Source organism: Diceros bicornis, chromosome 11 (genome assembly GCF_020826845.1).
Source record: "Diceros bicornis minor isolate mBicDic1 chromosome 11, mDicBic1.mat.cur, whole genome shotgun sequence".
Taxonomy (NCBI): Eukaryota; Metazoa; Chordata; class Mammalia; order Perissodactyla; family Rhinocerotidae; genus Diceros; species Diceros bicornis.
In genome coordinates this window covers 60,042,301-60,065,606 of record NC_080750.1, presented here as the reverse complement: position 1 = coordinate 60,065,606, position 23,306 = coordinate 60,042,301, and the positions used below count along the sequence as shown (strand labels likewise).

The 23,306-nt window shown below is 50.2% G+C and overlaps 1 protein-coding gene across 1 annotated transcript in view; it reads left to right on the top strand.

Moving 5' to 3' along the window:
• Positions 1 to 1,821: 1,821 nt before the first annotated feature.
• SCRG1 (stimulator of chondrogenesis 1) overlaps positions 1,822 to 23,306 on the top strand; it is a 151,990-nt gene continuing 130,505 nt past the window's right edge. The window contains exon 1 of the mRNA XM_058550364.1: positions 1,822 to 1,929. The gene's annotated coding sequence lies outside the window, so the exon portion shown is untranslated. The remainder of the gene's footprint in view (positions 1,930 to 23,306) is intronic.

The following is a 23,306-nucleotide window of genomic DNA, read 5'->3' as shown; positions in this document are numbered from 1 at the left end:
CACCAAACTCCGAAGTGTCTTCATGTAATCTAGAACTGAAGAGGACCACTTCCTCCTAAGTCAGTGAAAAACGTCCCACTGGGAGAGCTGGGCTCCCCCTCCCCCCACCCCCCCATCCCCCAATATTTCCAAGGAAATATTGAGCTGGCAGAGGGGAGGGTGTGGAGGGCTAGGGGTGGAGAAGGAGGCTTTTAGACAGCTGAATGCTTAGGGACTGGAGGAGGAGGGGCCTATCTGTGCTTCTAGATGGGGAGGGGCAGGTAATGGCTGCAGAAAGTAGTTTCCCACAGGGTTGGTAAGTGGCTTCTCCATGATCTTCCTTAATGATGGAGTCTACGAAAATTGACAGTTTTCTGAATCATTCAGACCACTCAGAAACAAACAAAACTAACAACAACAAAACCCCACATTGCTTTGCCTCTAATACTTTCTTGCACATAGCATAAATGAACTTTCACTTAAATTAGATGGAATGAATCAACATGGGCCACAGGTCCAGAGAATCCCAGTGTATATTTCCAAGCAAAGGAGACAGGCTTGCAGGCGGCTGAACCATTTATATAAAGGATCACAGGGTAGTCACCAGCCCCCTCCCCAACTAACAAGCCAGTTTTCTCAAATAGTGTATTTAATGCACAGCTAATCATGAACAACCAGACCCAAACTGATGCTTCCCTGTGACCAGATGGAGTGTTTCAAAGCATCATTGCTGTTGTAGCAACAAATCACCTTTCAGTTCACAGGTGAACAAAGACTAAAGAGTCAGGGAGACCTGCAGATTTTTCTGTAAGAGGTGGAGTTATTTGCTACCCACTTGTTGGCTGAAAGGATTTAGAACAAACAGTGCACTTAGGGGCAGAGAGAGTTTTCAACCTTCATTAAGCATGTTGCCTAGAGAAGAGGCCAAAAGAGATACCATTCTACATTAAAATGGCAGTAAATACCTCCTTCCTTCAAAGATGGAAGCCAATGGCCACTGAGGCAGTGCAGGGTTGCCTTCTATTTAAAGTGGGTTATTGTTGCCTTAAGGTAACATTTTTGTCTATAGAATAAGGCGAAAATGCAAGAAAAGAAAAATGTGTTTGTAGCTTTTATTTTCAAAGAAAATGCAACCTAAGTCTGTATCTAGAACTCCATGATGAAAGAATGCTGGTGCGGTTTTAATGGGAGAAAGTTGCCACCAGGTCCCTGACCATAGCCTTTGCTTTGCAAATCTGGTTTTCATATTCTCGCTCAGTAATCACCCAAAGCCATAACTGTCTCTAAAATTATTCATTAAAGTCATTTTCAGGGATTCTCACAGGATGACTCTTTTACGTTTATGATCATCTGAGAGCAATGACATCAGCCTCTGTCTCTTTTCCGCTTTTAATTAACGTGCTGGGAAGACCAGAGGGGCCGTGGCTGTGTCCGTGGGGAGGGGGCGGGCCTGGGGTGGAATTCGCCGGCCATTCTGCTCCTGGCGCGGTCAGCTGAGCTCGGGCGCGCAGACATCCTTTGATTAAGGAGGGTATTTCGGGGAGTGCAGGCTGTGCAGAAGATCACGGCTGTGCCCTGTGGTGCTGTCAGCAGTGACAGATCCCAGATGGGGCCGCTACTGTATGGCAGATTGAGTTTCTCAGCAAAAAACTCACCCTCCCTCCTGAACGTCTTCAAAAACCTTCTCCAGATACTCCAGGTCGCTTCGTGTGAAACTTAAAAAGTCCAACCCCAAAGTTGGTTTTGCATGCGTGTGTGTGTGTTAGGTTTTTTTTTTTTTTTTTTTTATCTTCCTCTTTTTCTCTGCACTTCCTCCTCCTCTGAGCATCTTCGACCCGCAGGGCTACCCAGCTGCTCAGAGCGCAGACCTGACGGCCTGGTGGTTCCTGTTCGCCTGGCCCACAGCGCCGCGCCGTCGACACTGCACAGAGGGGCCCCGAAGGCAATCCGGTGGGTAGCGGTGCGGCGTCCGGGACGAGGGGGCAACTTAGAGCACCCCAGGCAGTTGGGGTGGACCGCCTGGACGAACACTACCCGTGGGGAGAGCTGGGCGGGGAGTGGGGGGAAGAGGACTGAACCCAATGCAGAAGCAGAGAGTACCCAGGCCTGGCTCCCGCTTCCCTTCCTTGTTTTCCCCAGCGGAGCTCCGTCTCGCCAACCTGGGCAATCTCCAGGGGCAGCGCCGAGCCCAAGAAAGGGGGAAAGGACTGTCTGCTGGGACCGGGAAGTGGGGTGAAGGCGGGCCATAGGAGCCAGCAGGGGCCCAGCGTGATCCAGGTTGGGGTGAAGGGGGTCGGCGGAAGTCCCTGCTTCGGCCCAAGCCGGGAAGCAGGACTGGGGCATCTCTTACGTGAGAGGGGGGCGCAGCGAGACTCAGTTTTCTACATGATCAACATTGGCCCTCTTGAGAGTTGCCAGTCTGAGTCCCAAGTTTCGAATTCCTGGACACACATTGGGTTGGAAACTCCGTTGCAGAAACGTTTGAACTTATTTTAAACCTTTATTCAAAAAATAAACAAATGCCCTGTGTCCCTGCCTCCTCGGAGGCAACGAAGATTTCCTCCTCTCCTCCTGTCCCCTCCCAAGGGTGCCTAGGCCGGCTCCCGGGGAGCAGCAGTGGCCGGGAGAGAGTGGATGAAAGGCGGAAAGGAAGGCGCATAGCATCCTGAATCTGCTCGGATTTCTAGACCCCACCTATCCCTACCCCCACGGTCCTCTTAACTGTGGAACTTGGGGTGTTCCCACGGGCCTGGGCCGGGGGCGAAAGAGAGAAAAGGAAGGAAGGACAGAAAAGTAGAGAGAGCGAGTTTTGCTTTAATTTAAAGATAAGCAATTTTTTTCCTTCAAAATACCCGTGCAGCCGCCTCCACCTACTCCCACACCCCTCCGCGTGAGGGCAGCTTGGAGAGCCTCCATTCGGCTTACAAAAGAGCCTCTAGGGAACGGAGAGAGGAGCTAAAAATATCTCAGACGCGAGGCCCAAGGTCCGGGAGGAGCTAGCCGTCTCCCCCAGCCCTGGCTCTGCTCTGGAGTTGGGCAGCCGCCCTCTCCACCTCGAGGGTCGGGCCGGCTGTCGGGTCCCTTCCTTTGAGCCAAGGGCCGGAGCCCGGGCTTAGCCGGGCACCCACACTGCAGCCGCCAGGCGAATTTCGCCTCATCTTTGCGCCCTGACCCGGGTCTTTTGTAGCCATACTGGTAACTCTTAAAGAAGCCTGCCGGTCGAATCTTCCGGTACAATCAGATGCCACACTTTTAACGCTTTCCCTTCTGCCCCCTCCGCAGACTCAGTTTTAAAAGTAAAGAGGTGGGATCGCTATCTAGATCCCATGTAAACATGCAAGTGTTCTCCCCCAGTTTCTATAATGATCTATATGGATGTCTGCAGTTGCTTGCTGTCCTGGGACACAAGTTGATCTGGGAGAAACCTGTGAACCCCTTATTACAGCCCTCCCCCCCCACAAAAATCTAGCAGTTCTTTCCCTCACAATTCCCCCCTAGGTTGTCACGTTAAACCACAAAACTTTATATAAAAGCAAAACACACACTGAATTTCAAAACTCCCGCTCGCCCCCTCTAAAAGGCAGCTTTTATTTTCACGGCCCATGCTGGATGAAAGTGGTTTATTTTGATTTTTTTTTCTTGTACCCACATGCCTTGTAAAAGGTTCCTGTGCACGGGCCCGGCCCCCCTCTGATGACCGCAGGGCCTTGCTTCCAGACTGCAGCCCCCCGCCACTTGGTTTTTAAGTCCTCGCCTGGAGCCGAGGCGTAATTGCGACCCCGCCCGAGCCCCGAGCCTCCCGGGGGGACATTTGGCCAGGCCTGCGTTGGGGCCGAGACCTCCCAAGTGGCGGACTTCGGAGCCCGTTAGCCACAAGGTCCTCTCGCTCCCTGCCTCCTCCCTTTCTCCCTCCCCTGTGGACTTGGCTCATTTCTCCTTGATTCTCCAGCTTGCCCGCGCTACAGCGCACAACATTTCTCTTTCCCTCCACTTTTTTGGTTTTCTCTTGCCCTTTTCCTCTCTAGCGCCTTTTTACCGCTCTCTCCGTTGCCTTCACGTTGAAATCCCAGGCCCAGAGAAGCAAAGTGGGGCTTTGTCGGACGGAATCTGGGGAAACGAACTGGAAGCCTCTGGCCCCCTAGGCGCCGCAGCGGAGTCGCAACCGCGCGCGCTTCTGCGTAACGTCAGCGCGCGGGGTAATTTACCTTCCCTGGGCGTCTGTCAATATGACTAATTTCCATAGGGGTCAAAAAGCCTTTCTCCGGCAGTCCATCTTGGAGCGCTCTCTTACGCAGCAGACCCGGTTAGTTGTTTTGTTTCCAGCCCTAGAAATAAATACTCTTGGGGCGTCCCTGCCAGGGCAGCCCGAGAGGAGCAGAGGAATATACACGGTGTCAATTAAAGGCAGTTTTCCTTGAACTGCGAACTGTAATTAGGCTTTTAACGACAGCGACCTGCTTGCCTTTTAGTTCACATTACCTAACTCGGCCTTGATACCAATGCTTTCTTTAGAAACAGGAAATCAAAGAAGGAAATAATTATTGCTCCGGTTTTTCTCTGTCGCGCGTAGATCCCTATTGAAATATTTTCTCCGCATTTCAGGGTGTGATTTAAACATAGAGTATGAGCGCGCGTCTTGGTAATCTGGCCTAGACAGACAATGTATCACCTGGGTGATGTTTTACAATAATTTCAAAACTGCTACCGATTTCTAAGTGTGAAATCAGTGCTGTGGATTTCAACATTCTCCGAGACTCGACACAGGAGGCTAATTGATGCTGGTTGAGTGACTACAACCCACTTTGAGAAATGCGCTGAAAGAAGCCGACGTGGCTAGCGGAGATCGGGCGGTTCCCTGTCTGCAAAACCCTCTCCTGCCCAGAACAGGGAGCGCGGACACCGCGAGCGTTCACCTCTGAGGGCACCAAGTCTCACTCCTTGGGTGTTGTGGGGGGAGGTAAGCCTCTCCAGTCCGGGAACCGGGGTGCAGCGGGAAGTGAAAGTTGCCAGACCACTCATTTCCCTCCCACCTAGGCTCAGGTACTGAGGCTACAGTTAAAAAACTTCCCCAAGCTAAATTTTTAACAAACTCTCTTTAAAAAACGTTGCCCCGTCCCGCCCCCCCCCCACTCCCTCTTCTTGTGGCCTTTAGGCAAGAAAAGGCTTGGACTTTGAGCAGTTAGGAGCTTCGGTAAAACCCACGGGAAACATAAGAACTAAGCGAAGCAGAATCCCCAGGAACTTCACCGCAGGCGGCCTCAACTCGCGGTCCAAGACCTCTGCCCGCGGGGGTAGGTGGCACATACCTCCCCGCCTTGACTCCACCTCCCACCGCAGCCGGACCTGCATACTCGCGCTCCCACGCTGCGCGCGCGCGCGCGCACACACACACACACACACACACCTCTTTCCCTCTCTCTCCTCTGTTGGTGCATTTATGACCTAATGAAAGTATGTCCTTTAGGGGAAAGACTGTCTATAAAATGTGAAATATGAAGAACCCGTTTGGATATTCCCACTTTAGGCCAGGCCCGATCTTGAAGTTTTTTAGGACAAACACCTTGACTCCTTCTGTTGCTTCCATAATCACTCTGTTATTTTTGCTAAATAGTGAGAACTGGTTCTAAGTGACCTCTGCTCATTCGCTGTGGAAGGAGAAAAAATCTCCAGCCTGAAGACATGTCTTTATTTGGAGGAAGGCATGCCTTGGGGAAAAAAATAATTTTACTTTCTATCCTTTGTCATCTTTGGAAAACCCTGGCACCATATGTTCCAACTTCTGCAAACAGCTGGAGAAACCAAGGGCTCTTTCAACTCTTCCCTTTCCTTCCTGCCCCACAGTTTCCTCCAAATGCCACCTTTTTGGGTCTCATAAACATTGGCCTGTTTTTCTCCTGGTCCCTCTTCTGAAATCTCTCCCTGTTCCTAGTATAACCGAGCACCTCCTTGGAAATCACATAGTTAATCACCTGTTTTCGTGGGAAAAAGCAATCTGATTTTGTGTTTCAGGGGGAATTTGTTTATTAACACAAGGGAGTAGAGTAGAGATAATTCCCCCTATGGCTTTTTATATACCATACCTTTAAATAAGAGTTTTTAAAAATCCCTTTCATTTTTGCAATTTGACCTTTGCCCAGAGAGCGATTTAAGTTGTTTTTCTAGCAGGGACTATGCAACAGGAAAAACTGCAAGAGATGTCAACACTAGTGTGAGCTGAAGAGCTGCATCCCCTGGTGGGGCAGAGTTGTTTATTTGCATATTTTTTAAAGAGCAGAGCAGTTCTAACTTAGTCTTTTTGACACTCAGGGGCCATTTAATGACCTGAGAGTGGAGTAGGTTGATTCTTCAACTCACTGCTTAGTTGATCCCTTCTGTTTCTGAGTTAACATCGCGAAGGAAATTTTTGCTCTCCTTTTTTTTTCATTCGGGCTTAAAACATTAAGTTTCCTGAGTAAAATTTTTGCACCTGGCTAAAGCCTAGGGAAAGGGGCAGACATGCTAGGGCAAAATGTTCAGCCCACCCTGAGCGGGGTGAGAGGGTGTGAGGATGGAGGGGGAGTGGGCTGAGAGGCAGCCATTTCTAGGGAAGGGGTCTTGTCCTTGTACAAGAAATTGTCCATTTTTAAACATCTATTAGAAAATGTCGATCCTTCTTTTTCAGTTGTGTTCTGGCTTAACCTTTCCATTCAGGACTGAGGGCTCCGTCAGTCCTCAAGTCTGCGTTCCGAGTGACCTGGCTCAACTGGAGGATCGAATGGCTTTAAACTGGCAAATATGCACATCTGCGAATAGGAGAGGGGTCTTTAAGGAGATGAATAGTGGACATTTTGCCTCACCTAAAGTTTCATACTTCTGCATAAAAATATTATTTCCAGTCAGATTTCCAACGTATGACCCATTGAGCAAAACAGAAAGTTTATTACGTGTTTTTCAATCCCATATTCTCAATAGATGTCCTCTAGATCCTCCTCCTCAATACGTGATATTATGTCTAAATATATTTAGCATCTAGCATCTCATATATGTATATCCTGATCAAATTAATTTCTAATGAATAGGCAGTACATTTCCATCGTTCAAAAATATACAAAATGTACATGTGAATAGTCTCTCTTTCAAAATCTGTCCAGTTGCTTCTCCCATTGTTATTCATTTCTTGCACATCCTTCCAGAGCTTCCTAAGGCATAGGAAAGCAAATAGGAATATAATTTCTATGGATCTAGAATGATACAAGTTACTCCATTTGTATCTGTTCTGCTGATCAGGAGGGACTGGGGCAGTGGGGGAGATCCCTGGAAGCTTTGAAGAACTTAAAGAGGCTCACACCAAACACAATCTGGTCAGGGTGTGAGGGGCCTCCTGACTGTAATTTAAGATATCTGGGAAAGAGAAGATGGGGCACATACAGAACAGACGACCCCTAAGGCTCCAAGCTGGATTGTCTTTTCTCTGTGGCTGAGTGCAAAGAATGAGGAAAAAGAGAAGAAGGGAAGGAAGAAAAGCAAGCAGAAAGAGTGAGGTTTTAAAATTCTAGAATTAGTGAATGTGGCTCCTCATTTTTTGATGTGCTCCCCCCAAGTCAAATTGGAAAGGACTAAATTGCTATGCATCAAATAAGTAACAAGTAAATTTCCTCCTACTATAAGAGAGGTTTTGTCATGTTCTGGCCTGCAGATATTTTGTATGGGTTATAATTGGGGGGGGGAGTTTTGGGAAATGCACCTTTATTGTAAAACAACTGAGATAAATTCTGCAGTGCAATAAGTAAGTGTACCTAGACTTAGACCTCAGGCGTTTTGTCCTTTACAACTCAACAAGAGGCTTAAGACAAAGCCAGTGTTGCCTGCTCCCTATACAGAGCAGGTGGCACCTTCAGTTACATCTGTGCAGCCCTCAGAGAGGCTAAGGGGTCTTGCTGCCCGACAGTGACTGACCCTGATCATCCTCTATTTAGGAGTCAGATGTGGCTGAAGAAGAGGACACACCTTGTAGGAAAAGTGCCATGCACAAGGCCACCTGCCAGGGATGGGGCCGGTGCTGCTATCCAGGGTGTTCTGTGACTTCCTGGTACCTGGCCAGAATTGCGGTTGCTAAATTGGCTCAAGCCCACACACTCCTCCTCATCATGCCTTCCCTTATCCTTGTAAATGGAGTTGGAAGCATTTTCAGCTTCTTGATAGACGACAGCCATTACTGTGTGTGTGTGTGTGTGTGTGTGTGTTGGGGGAGAGGGTTGCTAAATATTCATGCCTTCTATTAATGCCAAAAATTTCTCTTCTTTCACTTTGGGCTTCTCTCTGCCCTTCCCTCATAATAATACTGGATGAAGTAATAACAACAAAAGCTCACTGTTGATTCGCTTTTCCTCTTTTGAACAGATTCTTGCCTGTCCCTCTTAGGGACCCACTGCCAAGTTTTAGCCTTAATTACTGCAGTTTAGCCACTCTCCAAAAGAGGCTAGATTTCAGATCACCCACTGTGTTCCATTGATGCCATGGTAGGACCAAAGCGCATTGGTAGGTGAAAAGGACCCCAAACTCTCTGCCCCCTGTGGCCCTGGAGCTGTTCATCAGACTGGAAGCCAAAGGCCCACATAACTCTAATTAATGTGTGCGTATGTTGGCCAGCCTCTTGGCTGGTTTTATGGGGTTTCACTGAAGTGCCTGAATCGGCAGGGTCAGATGAGGATTAAGGGTCCTAATGAATCACAGGACCACAAGTTGACTTGGATGGTGGCTGTGTTCAGGAGACCTACCCCTGTTGTTCTCCTCCCTGAGGATCTCTTTCTGTGCCCAGAGAGGAAGCCTGGTCTGGGAGGAACCAGTCAAAGAGGGCACCATCAGAAGTTTAAAATGTCCTCCTCATCTGCATCTTGGCACAGGACATTACTGAAATGCATATGCATATATATGCATACATATAAAATCTTCAATCATTCAGAAATAAAAAAGAAAAGCTTTGTCTTAAAAGTATTGAATTTAAGAGTGGAAATAGGCCTTTAGAGTTCATCTGTTCTAACCACTTCTTTACAGAGGAGAAGACTCAGGCTCAAAGATGCTCCTGGTACCTGGCCAGCGTGGGCCACTAATGAGTGAGACTGGGCAGGGGGTAGGTTCCCTTCCTTTCCTTAGGCAGTTATTTCCAGGGATCTCTTGTTTAAGAAAGATAAAGGCATAAATAAGGAGGAGGTTGCAGTAGGAAGAGTTTTGAAGAAAAAAAATGATGTAGAGGGCCACGCAGGAGAAAAGGTAGCCAGAGAAATGACAATCTGGAGGTTCATTACTTGAGCAGTCCTATCTCCACCATTTCCTGAAAATTCTACTCGACTCCAAGACAGCTATTAGAGGCTGACGTTTTCACACCACAGAAACTTTGTCGTGTGTGTGTTGTGTGTGTGTGTGTAAGCCAGTCCAAGAGAATAGATTCTTCTCTCTTGGGGAGAGGGAATGGTGTTTCCAAAAGGGAAGCAGCTCTCACCAAAAGCACTCCTTGATCTGATGACAACACGGACACGCGCTTTGCTTAGAGCCTGGAAATTGTCAGGCGGCCGAGGCGGAGTGGGGGACGACTAGGACTGCGGGGTCCCAGGGTGAGCGCGCTTAGTACTGGGTTGCAGGCGGGCTGCATCCTTGGGCCGGAGAGAGACTGTGGCCCGGCTAGGGGACTGGCATCAATTCACAGGGAATCGCAGAGGAGGCTGGTAGATCACTGCAATAGAGAAAGATGAAATCGGGAAGAAGGCGGCGCAGGAGGAAAGAGATTTCGTAGTCATGAAACCCGGCTTGTGGATCTCTATAGCGAAACATAGTCCTCTCCCAGGGCAGCCAGATGCGGGCCGCTGTCGGGGCTGAAGATACTGCTCGGGCTGCATGTGCCTCTCTGTGTTGGGTGGGGAACTACCAAGGTGGCTCTGAGTTTTGCACAAATGCATGCTAAAATAAAAATTTTTTTCATTCTTCTGGCGTGTGTCTCGGTAGGGTCTGAGGCTGAAGACGCCCTGGCCAGATACAGAGGGCCCTCGGGAGCCATCGGCTGCCTTTCCTTAAGCCTCCGAAACAAAATTAAAATTAAAAATCAGCCAAGGAAACTAAACAACAGCCCCCACAAGCCATCCTTCCATAGCTGGGGAGCAGCGCTCAGGCCTCTGCGCTCAGGTTCGAAATCCGAATAAATGGAGCCAGATCTTGTATTACACCCCGGGGATAACATTTTAATGTAAATGTAAAATATGCTTGTAATAATCACTTGTGGGCCCTGAAGCACCACTAGAATCTCTGTTTAATTATGGGGGCATGAGAGGAGCATTACCAGCTAATTAAATCCAATCCTATTTGTAATTCTTCCTCTGCTGCTGCCAACTTTACAATGTGAAATTGCTTTTTAAACGTGCCCACATATGAATTTTTAAAACATGTGAAAACTAAAGAAGAAACAAGGGGACAAGGGGCGGGGGAGAAAGAAAAAAGAAAGAAGGAAGGAGAGAGACGCAGGCTGCTGGGCCCGAGTCAAGGGCGCCCGGGATGAACCGCCCGGCCTCCTGCGCTCCGGCCCGCGCTCCAGTTTGGTCACGAATGAAGCCATTTCCTCTCTTTTCAGAGGTTTCGTCTTCCCCTTTCCTCCGAGAGGAGTTTCCCTCAGCTCGCAGACGTGGACCCCAGAGGAGTCCCGGGGCGCGGAGAAGGCGCTGCGCCCCGAGTCGCAGGCGTCCCACCGCGTCGGTTGGCGAGGAGCGGGTTCCGCTGACGCGGGGGAGCGGCGCGGGGAGGAAGTGAGCTCACTGGGGAGGCAGGAAAGACTGGCCGGCGGCCGGCAGCCGCCAGGCCCGAGGCGCGCGGCCCGGAGGCGCGCGGAGCCCGGGGGAGGGGCTGCGAGGCCAGGTCGCCCTGCTGGCGCCCGCGAGGAGGCTGGGGGCCGGGAGGGCTTTGCAAGGGCCCAGCCGCCGGCTCCCGCTCCATCTCGAGCCGCGCATTCTGTCTCCCGGAAGGAGGAGCGCCGGGCGCGACGCGCGAGGGTCAGGCCTCGAGCACAGAAGCTGGAGGCTGGAGACTCGCGACGGCTTGATTCCGGCGGACGCGGCCCCACGTCCCCGGGCTTGCCCACCCTCCCGCCGCGAGACCGTTTGCTTCTGCCCCTCCTGCGCGCGCGTGCACCCCCCCCCCCAACAAACACACCCCCTTCCCTTTCTCCTTCGTCAGCGCCCCTTGCAAAAGCGGGTCCTGGAGCTTTGCTATACGATTCGAATGTTAAGTTACTTGCATGAGAAAACAACAGTGACCACGGGCGCCAATTATTGAATACTTGTTAGTATTTGCGAATTACAATAATATGCTGCGGGGTCTGTTTCCAAATCTGGTACCATCTGCCACCAACTGCACCATCACCAGCTGCTCCGATGCAGTCGAGTCTAGGAAAATGTTCTAAGGAGGGAGGTCAGCTGTCTCGCCTGGCACCAGGCCATGAAAGCAGAAAATGTTGAGAGTGCGGGTACCAGCGTTTCCAAACTGCCAAAGCGCCTAATAAATGCAGTGGCACCTATCCCAAAGGGAGGCACTGGCATGTCGGCCTCCCAGATCGCGAGTGCTACTCCAGCCCGACGGGCCCTGCGTGCGGAGTGGTCCTTTGGTGGTCGCAGAGCGCGTTCGCGTCCGGAAGAGAGCTGGCGATGGTGCAGAACCCGGCTGGGGGCTGGATGGCACGGCGGTTGGGGATAGGTCTACGCTGTAAAGGGGAAACCCCGGCGCGAGGCCTTCTCTAGTGCCTTTCTGGAGGGCCCTGCCCTTGCCGGGGAGAAGTCGCTTGGGCACCCACATAGCGCAGGGGCGCGGCCTGTGGTCTGGCTCCCCCTGTTGCCGGCCGGTGATTTGGGCGTCTGGCGGTTGGGATTGCTGAGGCCTGAGAGGTGGAAAAAGCAGAACCCCTGTGCGTGTAGAGGCTGGGGGATTATTGTCAGACCGGGAGGAGGGGTCCTTGTCTGCAGGGCACAGTGTGGGAATGCTTGTCGGGTTGGTGCGCTCTCGATCTAGAATTGATTAGAGAAATCTCCACCAACTAGGACCTCGCCATTTCACCTCAACTTCCACATCCTGCAAAAGGCACCCAAATACCTCCTGTCATCTTTACGCAGTGGATTGAAAGCCTGTTTCATAAAATTAGTAAAATCTTGTTTTCAACCTAACTTACATCATGATCGTTATCTATTTTTTGACTCTAAGTCTTTCTTTGTACATTTAAGGGGGAGGTGGTGAAGTTCTAGGAAGCTCCCTGGTGTCAACCTCGGCAGCCAGGAGTGGGAGCCCACAGGGCTTTACTGAGGTTTCTCCCATATACTATACTGCCAGCTTGGCTCCCACCTCCGCCTCCTATCTTCTCTGTGCACATTGCCCCCCTGCATCCACCAGGGCCCTAATCCCTCCCCCCACGTTCCAGACCAGTAGCAGCACCTGCAGGCACCTCTAAGGGGGCAGCAGGGACTCTGGGCCTTCCAGGCCAGGCGGCAGAGAGGCCTGTCTGTCTGCTTTGGAAACTCTCCATTTTCCCACAGTATTTCACATTCATATTACTTTTCACACCCTGTTAGGCAGTAATAACACTGAACCTGCTAAATACTTCCATGCACCAAGCCAGCCATCTGCCTTCTTCTGGGGATAGGACGAGCTTGCTTTCTCATCGTGCCTGCTTGTTGGCTTCTTTCTTCTCTTCTCTTCTCTTCTCCTGGGATCTACCTCCAGACCCTAGTAAGGTAGTACAGTGGAGGTGCTCAGGTGTGGAAGAGGTCTTAGCCCTGGCCCTTCAAGAATGTGAAGGGGGTATTTGCGAAAAAAAGGGACTTGGGGACTCTTCGGGCTTTCAGTAATGTGTGAGGCTAGATTGGCAATTTTTTAAAGAACAAGACCTTGCTCCAGGCCTTGAGTAAGGTGGGGCCTGGCCTGCATAATAAGCACCACCTCCTGGCCTTACCTTCAGGAGCTGCAGGCCCAACAGGTAGCATTTGGGCACCAAGGGACTCTGAGGCAGTGGAGTGCAATGCCCTCCACTGCTTCCTCTGGACGCCATGCAGCAGCTCTGAGAATCAGGGGCTGCTCCATAAAGCTGGGGTGCATGGGACGAGTTAGAGCCAAGCACTGGGAAAGCCACAAAGCTGGCCCTGGGAAGCCACCACTCCCTGCACCAAGAGTCACTTGCTCTTTGGCTGTGGAGTAGACTCAAGTCAGTCACAGCAGGTGGGACCTACGATGGGCAGATTCTCCAAGTCCAGTTACAGTGGACTGGGCCCCGACTGGGGCACTAGACACTACCATGCTGACCCTTGTCTAGGCCTGTGCCTGAGTTCCTAGCGGGAGCTGCGAGTCTGCCACCTTAGCAGGACTGAGGCTGGTGGCCCTAGGGCTTCAATCTAAGGGTGGTCCTCTGCTGCTCCTCCAGGACCCCACCTCAGTTCTTCCGTCAAGAAAAGAGGAGTAATAAAACCCACCTGCCTGCTACCTCTAGGACATGGGAGAAAGAACTCACTTTTAATGAGAGCCTATTATGCATCAAGCATTTCACAGGCTGCATATTGTTTAATCTTCACAAACTGTAAGGAGGGCATTTCTACACCCCGTGTGTTTGCAAAGAAACTGAGGTGCAGAGAGGAAGAACCTGGCCAGAGCCCCAGATCTGTGCATCCAGACACACTCCAGGCCTCCTGGCTACCTCTCTGCATTTCTAGCAACTGTCCTGGGAGTTGATGACACACTGAGGGGTCCTGCAACCAGGGCTCTTGGTGACCTTGAAGAGAGAGTTGAGCTGCCTTCCTTGAGCCTCTAACATACACTCCCAGAGGGTGATTTAGGTGATGGGAAATCCAATTTTAAGGACTTGAAGCTTTGGGCACCATTTTAAGCTGTTGTGTCCTTATACAGATCCCTCCCAATATCCATGAGAGAGTCAAAGTTACCAGGACTCTCTTACTCAACTGGAGGAGCCCAGAGTCTACCACACGTGTGTCCCTCAGTGTCATTTTTCTTGCCCCACCACTCCAAGGTTGAGAAGATTTCAACTCAGATTCACTGGACTTACTTGAGTTTCTGCTCATACCACTAATATCTAAACTGAGCCCAAAGCTCCTCCTTCAGCCTGGGACTCAGAAGCCTGGGGAGAGAGGCCTAGGGGGGGATTAACTTGGTTCTTAACTTCCAAGTGCCGCCTCAGCCATTTCTCTACTTGTCAGGGTTAGAGTTTGTCAGGTGAGCAAAAGGGACCACCCACCCTAAGCTGGAGGAGGACTGAGTGTGAGGCTCTGGAAACCCACATGTCAACTTTTGGAAGCAAACCCCAGGAGCTCCACCTCCCAAACATTGTTAGTTTCACATCCACCTCCCAGCCCTTCAGTAGTTGCTTCTTGGTGTCGTGGACTTCCTTCTCATCTAGAGAGAGGCTGCCTGGTGACTGCTTGCTTACACTCTCAAGAAAATGCTTTAGATTTTGGATTTGAGGCATTTGCAGAAGGTAGGAGGGGTGAGACAAAACAGACAAAACCAGAAAGGGAGGAAGGAAAGTGCACAGGCCTGTGGGGGGAGGTAATTGTGGTTTGGGAGTTGCTTAGGGAAACTTTTTCTGTTTCCTCTCCTACAAAGACACACAGTCCTGGCCAGATTGTCTATTTACTTTCCCCCTTTCCTTTTCCTTTACTCTCCTGATGCTAAGCCTGAGCAAGAAGAAGAATTATGGAGTGGGACCCCACATCCTTCTCTTTTGGGCAGTCAGCTGCACAGGACCCCGACTCTAGGTGGGCACTAAGGACAGATTGTTTTAAAGAGTCCCTGAAGCCATACTCATCCCAGTTGAGCCCTCTCTTCCCTTGAGGCATGGAGGGGAAGTTCTGGGGCATCAGGTGCATTTCTTGAACTTCTGGTTAATCTAAGACCTTTGGACCCTAATTCCCCTGGAGCACTATTCCAAACCTGGAGGCAGCTAGAAGAGTGGTCATTTAATAGGATTTTCTAACCCTACCAAGGTAGATTAGCTCATTTTACAGTCATTGCAGTGGGAGAGAGCAGGACTATGGTGATTTCCTAAATGCCAACTAGTAAGCCCCTATGCTCCCACAAATGTTATTTTACAAACTTTTATTATCTAACTCAGTGGTCACATGACGAAAAAGGCTGATAGACAAGTAAAAACCAAGTTAGGAAAGTTGCCCTGCATTTGTGTTATTTCTCCTCTATCTTACTTTGCCATTGTTTCTGCTGCTACTTGTGGATGGTGGCCCCACACTGCACTTTAGGAACACCAAGTGGCAGAGGCGGACCACGAGAGATCCATGACGCCTGGGACTGGGATTAGGTTGCCAATTTGCATTGTACTTGGACTTCCTCTAACTTGGACTAACTTGGACTTCCTCTAAGGATAGCTGTGACCCTGGAGTGACATTTCCTCTCTTCTCAGGGACTCTGGTGGTCTGGAAACTCTAAAAATCAAGAAATTTAAGAGGGAAATTAAAAGAACGAGAAGCTGTAGAAAGAGAGAAAAAGAAAAAGGAAAATAATTTTGCACAAAATTTAGAGGCATTCGGAATTCTGCCTGAGTTTCCAACAACTGAAGTTAAAGCGTGTCTCCACTGGGTTTCTCCGCGTGGTTTCTAGAGCCCAGTTCCCTTGTTCAGTATCTCGGGGGTTCTTTGCCTGGGAATGGCACATTCACAAACAGTGGGTCTGGTTTCTGGGAGGGCTCTACTCACTGGCAGTGAGTAGGGAAAGCTGGAGGTGGTGCAGGGAGTGGGAATGGGAAAAGCCTTGGGAGGTGCGGCCAGGTCCAGTGGAGGCCCTCCACTACTGGGTACCGGTACCAGAGGAGCACTCCAAGCCTGCTGCCCCAGGGGAGCCTCTGGGCTCCTCGCCATCCAGGGTGACTTGAGCCGGAGTGATCTTATTCCAGTTATTAATGACTAGAATGGTTTCTCAAGCCACAACCAAAAAGAAATGGATCCAAATGAGAAAATCAGTGCAGCTTGGACTCTGCGTGACGGCTGCTAGTGGAGGATTGCACAGGTTGACGATGTCCACAGCTGCTTCTTCAGCATCCACTCAGTGCTCCACCAAGTGGTGCACACTGGTGGGCTCTGAGCTCCGGAGTTTGCAGTTGTGCGGGGCTGGAAGGCAGTTACGTGCAACAATTAGACTATACCGTGCTTATGGTCTGCGGAAAATATGACACTCTTGGTGTACCTAAGACTTACTACCCCCTACTTCCTCCCCAGCAGCAGGTTGAAGGTAAGTCTCGCCTTTGCTAAGGATGACACTCCCCCCCTCAAAAGCCATCAGGAGTTTGGACACATCAAGGACTCCTGTAGAATTAGGAACGTCGTGAAGACCTCGCTTGAGCTGCTGGTCAGAGACTAAGTGGCAAGTGCTCAATGCATTTCAGAGCCAACCACAGGTCCTGGCTTCTGGACTTACTGACTTTGTGATCTCGAGCCAGCATCTTGTCTTCTGAGTTTGTTTTTGCGTTTGCAAAACCGGAACAATTGCCCAGTAAGGGGGTTTGAAAGTGCTGCCCAGCCCTGGTGATCCTCATCTCTGTGCATTTATTCGTCTTTGGGGAAATCCTTGCATTTTCTTCCTAGAAACGTGGGGAACATGATGGAATTGCCATCTCCCTTTCCCACAGCGAGGTGTAGCTTCCTAGCCGATCGCCTCCCTCCAGGAGACGCAGTGACCCTCGACTTTGAACTTCAAGTTCTTTCCTCGGGTCTCGCAAGCGCGTTCTCGAACATGCCCCCGTTTGCATTCTCCGACGCTGGCCTGTGAGGTCTGCTGCCTTCTTGGCGATTGCTGGTCAACCAGTTCTATTACCCTCCCGCTGCATGTCGGAGAAGCCGACGCTCGACTGCCTTAGAGTGCAGTTCCTCAAAACAGGCCGGAACCAGGCGCAAAAGCCTGGATCGGTGATGCCAGTGGAGCACCACCTCCTCCTACCCACCTGCCTGGCAGGCCAGTCCGCACTTGCACAACTATGGGGCCTGGGAGTGGGAATGACGCGAGGGCCAACTGTGGCCACAGAGACTGAGAGGCGACACCTGTATTGGCCATGCAGGATCCCCGGCCAGGACGAACCCAAAGATTTGGGTCGTAGGGAACCGTGTGGGCCTGGGCTCCACTGCCCCTGCCCCAGCCCTAGCCCAGCTAGAGAAGGGTTGGCGGGTGCTGGGTCCCTCTCAATTCGCGCTGCTTCCCAGGGACCCCCGCAGAGCATGCCAGGCTCCCTTTTAATTTTTTTCACTAAGGAAAACAAACATCTTGCATATATTTCCATAGCGGTCAGGCCCTAATTATGGAAGATCGCGTCCAGAAACGTGGCTGTTCCGGCCGGAGCGCGCCAGGGCTGCGGAAGTCACTTGGAACTTTACATAGAAGAAAAGGTTTAGTTTGGACCATTTGGGGAGGGTCCAGAACAGGCAGGTTCGTGGCTGAAAAGGGGGGTGCCTGCGTTTCCCATTCCAAAAGCGGGGGCTTCTATGTCACCTTGCTGGTGAGAACTGGGGAGGCAACAGGTCAGTGAGATCGGGACTGCCCCAGTCCGACCCGAGCAGTCCTCGGCCACCAAAATTCCTTCCAGGGCCCACATTGGCCAGCACCACCACTCAACCGGGACCCAGCAAAATCTCTTCAACTTGCAGACTTGGAGAAAGAGGAGAGGAAGGTAGCCAGGCAACGGAACTGCAGAAACATCCTCTGGGTCATGTGAACTTTATTGCAGATCAGGAAGTTATCTAACAGCTGCCAAAAACCTTCTGACTCCAGTGCTCCAAATGTTGACTGTTTCTCACACCTCACCACCCAGGCACGGAGTCTGCTGCTTTGGGGGTTATTCAGATTTCCTATTCCCTTTCAGTTTCGATCTACCCCCACCTGCCTGGCTGCATTTGGAGATGATTTCCTTTTTTCCTTTTGCGAGACCATGTGGCTCCCATACTTACCTGGGCTGGCTGTTTCCCCACCCAGCCTCCGTAAAGAGAATTCCAAATCTCCTGAGGAGGGAAAGCCAGGTTAAGGAAGGGTCAGAAAAAGGAAGCCGAGCCCGAAGTCCACGCGTGCAATATTATATTCTTCTCCGGGCGCCATTGATTCATTCCAGAAAAAAGTGCAGCACAAAAAGAAATGTTAATGGGCGCCCTCTCTTTCTTGCACTAACGCACTAATTCCCAGTCCTGAGCCAGGTTCACGAGCAGGAACCTGGCCGTCTGTGACTTTGTGTCCCCCAAAGGGCCTGGTAAAGATCTGAGCACACAGTAGGCGCTGAGACAACAGATCCTGGTTGACAGAACAGATGCTCCGAAGGATAAGGGGCAAATTATTTGAGAGCGAGTGTAAGTAAAGGCGCGCGTGTGTGTATCCTGTGCCCTTTCAGTTAATTTCAGGCTCACAGACGAGATTACCTCAGGAGGATCTGCTCCCACTTTCAACCCAGTGGCCGAACACAGGCCTATTCCTCCTGAATAACCCGCACCTTGGCGTCGAGGGAGCCCGCTCCAGCTGACCCATTTCACATAGACAAGGCATCACTGTGACCTCTGGCGGACAGCGCTCCTTTTCTGACCCTCAGGGGTCAGGCGCGCTGAGTCCACTGTACCGAGTCCAGACTCACTCCAGACCACCAGGCGCAGAGGCCAGAGCGCAGAAAGGCTGTACCTCGTGCGCCCAGTGAATTGACTCTGGGTAAAGAGGCGCCCGGGCGGTGCCCGAGTGCCACCGACCACGGGTGGGGCTGGGGGCTGAGGCGGCGCTCCAGTCCCGCGCCTCGCGGATCCCCGGGGCATTCTGAGCCCCTACAAGAGTCCCTCTTCTCTGGGCCTGCCGAGAGTAGAGCTGACGTGCTTGAGCACTGGGGCTTGACCATGACTAACTAAAGGGGCCCTGATGTCGCCCATCCCGACGATATTATCGGTCACGGTCGTTACTGTGCTCTCTTGGCGCTGCTTTTCCCCTTGGTTATTTGTAATTATCCATAGGCGCGGACACCAGCCGCGTGCCGCGCACCCCGGAAGCGCTTGCCGAGACCCGGAAGCAGCAGGAGCTGGCACCCCGGCTAGTCTCGAGGGAGAGCCCTCCCGCCCCGCCCACTTGTGAGCGGCGCGCGTTTGCGAAGCCTCGCGCAGGGCGAGAGCGGTCGGGCGTTTGCGCCACTCTCCCGGCCGGAGTCGGGAACTTCCCGCCTCTGGGTACCCCTCTTGCCGCGGCCTGGGGCCTCCCTGTCCCCCGGAGGAACCCCGCGGGGATTTAGGTCGCTAGTTAAGGTCGCCGTTCTGACTGGCCGTGGGTAGAGGGAGGCGAAGGGAAGGAGGAATTTGCAGTCGGCGCGTGAGTGACTATTTAATAAACTCCCCAAAGATTAGAGTGTAAATTTACTAGGGATCTTCGGTTGCGATTCATAATTCCGCACGTAATAAATCCCGCCGTTTATTTCCCACTGTGCTGGCTTCTCCCCGGCGAGCTGGGGTGGGCGCGAACCTGGGGGGTGCGGGAGGCCCCGGGCGGAACCCGTGACCCGCCGTCGTAAGAAGGCTTCAGATCCAACCTGGGCTCGTTTCCGGGACGCAGGAAACATCTGGGGACTTTTCGCCCGGCGTTCGGGAAAGTACTTACTTCCGAACTTGGCGCTGAGGCGTTCTAGGATCCGCACAAACCAGGCCTGAAAGGGGGATGGGGCCGGGAGGGGATGGCAGCCCTGCCAGCTGCCGGGGTGCACACGGGGAGCTCACTGGTGGCAGGCACTCGGGCGAAGGACCAATTAAACACTTAGAGCCGGGTGCGCGCGTCCTGGCCTCATTGTTTTAATGTGTGTAGTACTTAGGCGCAGTTTGAGAAAGAATAATGTCTTTTCTTTCAGAAAAAAACATCAAAGACCAGGGGCTGCTCAATGTGGAGCACATATGGTAGTCTCCGAAGGCCTTGCCTGCCAAAACATGTTTCTCAGTATTTTCCTCCTTTCCTTTTTTTCGATCCCTGCCCCCGACCCCATCTCTTTTTTTCTCCCCAAATGGGAGGGAGGCGCAGGCTCGGGTTACCTAGGGCGTCTTGCGTTCACGTGAGGCGGTTGGCTGCTGCGCCGAGGCGATCAATGAGGCCTTTCAAGAACTGAGTCTAGCCTAGGAAGGGACTTTGAAGATGGGCCGGCGGCGGCTTCAGGAGGCAGGCCAGAGAGAACGTGCCTTGCCCAGGACCCCAGAGCCGGCCGTGGCAGAGTTTCGGCATTATCACATTTAGAGATCCTAGGTCGCTTTGGGCTTTAATGTGAAAATGTGCAAAAGCACATTTTCCTTTTGGTAGGTGCTTCCTTAATGTGGTCAAGATACACTGGCTGTGTCCCCTGCCTTAGCTTATTGCTCGGTGTATAGAGAGCAGTTAAATCTTTACTGAATGAATATTGAACGAACTAAGTGAAGGCAATAGCCTGAAAACCACTTTTTTACTTCAGTCTAAACAAGATTCAGGGTTGCAAAGCTCCTCTTCCTCATTAACTGTTATTATCATTATTACTATTATTATTTAGATCACTGTCCCAGTTTTTAAAATTACCTAACAGAGAGAGGCAGGGGACAGTTGGCTAAAAGTTCAGGCCGTTTGCTTTAGGAATTTCTCAAGATGAAATCTCAGAATATTAGGGATCTCAAAAGGGATCTAGTTCAACTTCTGAATTTCCCTGAAGATAAATTGAGACCCAAAAAGTTAAAGTTACTTGCCCAGGGCACACAACTGGGATGGAACTGGGGATGTGCCCTCTTTCCCTGCTGGGCTCACTACCCCATAATTGCCCTCAGTGGAAGGACAAGCTGGATAATTTCCTCTCTTCTAGCTTCTTCCAATAAATGGATTCCTTTCATCACCTCTGAAAAATGATCTCAGAATATTCTTCTTCAGCAAATTTACATGTAGGGTTAGTATTAAAGGCAGGGGTAAATTCTTGGGGCTCCCATTTATAAGAAGATCCATGCTGTCTCCATACATGCAGCTTTTTCTAATGCAATATTGATGATAGTGAGAGAACGAAGCATACTACGCATGGAGCTGATTAAATACAAATCTTATCAAATCTTCTAGTGTTCTTATAAATGTCACTTATATGACATACACAGAGACCAGTGAGCAAATTACCTGACAAAGAGTTAGAAGATTTGGACTTTAGACCTGGCTTTGCCATCAACCCACTGCATATCTTGACCGGTCAATTTCTCTGGATCTATTCCTCTCTCCATCTCTCTCTTTCTCTTCTCTCTCTCTCTATCTATATACACATACATATACACATATATATTAATTTTAACAGGTGATCTGTTGGTCCATAAATCCAATTTCATTCTCATATTCTCTGATGCTATCCTATGTATCAACATGCAATGAGCTCCTTACCCATACCAGATGGAGAAGTAACAGAGCCAACACTAGAACTCTGCTTACTCTTGTATTAAGTCCTTAGAGAATGTTAAACTTGCAAAGTGCTTTAGAGGTGCTTCGGCCCCTTCATCTTACAGATGAGCACACCGGAGCCCAGAGAGCTGATTTCCGCAGGTCACACAGCTGGAGAGCCGAGGGTGGCTTCCTGCTCAGTGCCATACTCCTCCAGGAAAGTTATTGCAAAGATGGGTCCATCGGTCTCTGTGACAGGTTTAGGTGAGCAAGGATCAAGTCCACCTGCCATCTGCACTCCTCTTACCATCCTGCCCTTCATCTTAAATGTAATTCTCAGGTCCTGTTTTGGATCTTTTCTTTTCTTATGTGATAATCTCTCCCTCGGCAATACTTAATCATAATACTTACTTCCTGAGGTTGTTGTGAGGACTAAATGAGAAAATCTGCTAAAAGTGCTTTGCACAGTGACAGATACATAGTTAAGTACTCAATGCATGTTAGCAAAGGTTATTATTATTAACCATTCTATGGTCTCAGTTGATGTTCCTGACACATTTCTCTACACAATTCAGACCTCTTCTTGGAACTCTAGACCTGAATATCCAACTCGCTGCTGGAGGATATTTCCATGAAGATGTGCTTAGATTTTTAAAACTCATCATGCTCAAAACAGAATTTATTTCTAGTCCCTGTTGCACACCCATAGTCTGTTCTCCTAGTCTGAATGGCACCACCAGCCTGAGGAGCTCAGGCCAGTAACCTGGCCACTGTCACCAAGTCCTCCTAAATATCTTTTGAATCCTTCAAATCTACGCTCTCTTGCCCCCCTCTCCGACCTACTGCCTTAGTAATGACAGATATTGAGTTTTGCCTGCATCATTGCATCATTTCTCCTACTGCCAATGTACCTCCAGTCTGTGCACAGGGCCACCAGAGTGATCTTTATATAACGCAACTTGATCATGACATTTCCCTACTTTAAATCTTGCATTCACTCCACATAGATTTCAGGGAAATCCAAAGGATGAGCATATAATGCTCTGTATAGTCTCCTTTCTCGTCACTCTCCCTACACACATGCTAAGCCCTGGCTCTGCTGAACTGTATTGAACACCCTAGTTTCTTTTGCCTTCATGTCTTGGCACGTGTCTTTCTGCCTGGTACACACCTCCCTCCTTCTCCGTCAGACTGCATTCTACTTGTCGTTCAAGATTCAGCCTGGATGTCTGTCTCCTCTTTTTGAAAGCCTTCACTACGCCCCAGGCTGATTATGGAGTTTATATCCTACAGGATTGTAGTCTCTCTCTTCTTCACCTGGTGTGAGTTCCTTGAGGGCAGTAGAATAAGTCGTTAATCTTTGTGACTACAATGCTTAAGTGCCTGGCACACAGTAGCTGTCCATCTCATGTTTGCTGAATATGAGAATGGTCCAGAATTAGAATAAATGCCTTTGGTTCTATAGCTTCTTATCATCAAAATTTGGGGAAAGTTATTTTCTGAGCCTCAGTTTTCTCATCTGTAAAATGGGGACTAACAATGCCCCCTAATACTGTGAGGATTAAATAAAAAGTGAATGCAAAAGTCTTCTGTAAACTGAGTAGCACTGTACATGAGTCATTATTATGATAAATGCAAACCCACATTTCCCGGGCACGTACACATTTTCACACAGCACTTAATGTGCACATATTATATGTGTCCATGGGTCTGTGTTTGTGCACCTGCATGGTTACATGTAACAGCAGTTTCCAAACATACCTGTCTCTAGATCCCATCTTTAAAAGGCATGCTGAAATAGGTGGATAAACAATTACTTTTGATAACTAGTCCAGGTTCTAGATAAAGCAATTTGTAGCAGCGTCCTCTCATTAGCAATCTTTCTGTGAATTCATTACATCCCTACCCACAAATACAAACTTAGTGCAAATTTATAGAGCACT